Source organism: Leuciscus leuciscus, assembly GCF_965113295.1.
Source record: "Leuciscus leuciscus genome assembly, chromosome: 6".
In the NCBI taxonomy this organism is placed as follows: domain Eukaryota; kingdom Metazoa; phylum Chordata; class Actinopteri; order Cypriniformes; family Leuciscidae; genus Leuciscus; species Leuciscus leuciscus.
This window is the reverse complement of record NC_138730.1, coordinates 19,615,539-19,616,848: the sequence shown is the minus strand read 5'-3', so window position 1 is coordinate 19,616,848 and position 1,310 is coordinate 19,615,539.

Sequence of the window (1,310 nt, the reverse complement as noted above, 5' to 3'; positions counted from 1 at the left end):
ATCTTTACTGTCTTCATAAATGAAACCTAGATTAATCCTTATTAGTTACAGAAGTGATTCAGTCAAGAGCAGTGAGTGACTTTTCTACTTTTACTCTTGTCCTTTGTTGTTGGAGGAACATAAAAAACACAGACAGCAGCAGGAATATTAGGCTGCTGTCACTTTAAGACCGAATGCACGAATCCAATATACTGTTACACATGCGTTTTATTTCTCAACTCTCAACTGAGTTCCCTTTCGCATCTTCTTGCGCTTGAATATTTAACTAGGCAAGGCTTACACTTTCATGATGATGCAGCACTGGCTGTCAACTGTCCCGAGATTCATTCACATTTGTTCACGTTCATGTTCGCACAACATTGCATTGTTAGAATCCATAAAAATGTTTTTGGCCAACTGACGATTGACACCATTTCATATAATCTCCAACGCAGATTTTTACTCACATTTGGCGCTTGCCGAGAGTTAATTTTAAGCCCTGTACATACATATATATGTGTGTGTGTTTGTGTGTATTTTTCCAGTATTTTTAATTTAATTTAATGCATCCTTGCTGAATAAATATATTAATTTCTTTAAAAAAGAATAATAATTGCACTGACCCCAAACATTTGACAATTTTTTTCTTTTGATTTGGGGGTGTAACATGACCTGGCCTTGCTCTTGACAGTTTTGAGATCCACCCAACTGCTTCTTGCGGTGTATGAATGAACACTGGTGGACAACAGTGTAGTTAGAGTGTTAAAGAAGAATAAAGCATCAATGCACATACTGTACAGCTAGAGGTCTTATAGCATCAGTCGAACATGTCAATAATGCATCTTACCTAGGCTCTCTCAAAGTCTGAAAACTACTTTCTGACCCCAAGCACTTCAAGGAAACCCTTCTTAAGTCCTCAATAAAGCTCTTTAAGTTGCTATTGCTACAAAGAGAAAATGGCATCCCACTATCCATTTTTCAGCTGTTCCTTCTTGAAATCAGTGAGCACGAGATTTCATCAAAATCCAGTGTCTAGAGGGACACTGTCTTAACGCTCATGCCATTTCTCTTTTCCTCCTCACAGTTCTTCTGGTTCTTAGTTACACTCTATGATACAAGGGTGGCGGCAATATCACAAGAAACGTTAGCCTGAAATTGGTAAAAGACAAGATACAATTAATCCTACAAAAACAACTAAGACAAACGATGGTGGTTTAGTGTCTCTCAAGATCAACCTGACTGTTAAAGGACATTTGGAGAGTGCTGGTGTCATCAAAAGATACTTTCAATCACCACAGATCTTCAAAACCTCCAGATGTTTCTTGTCCTTC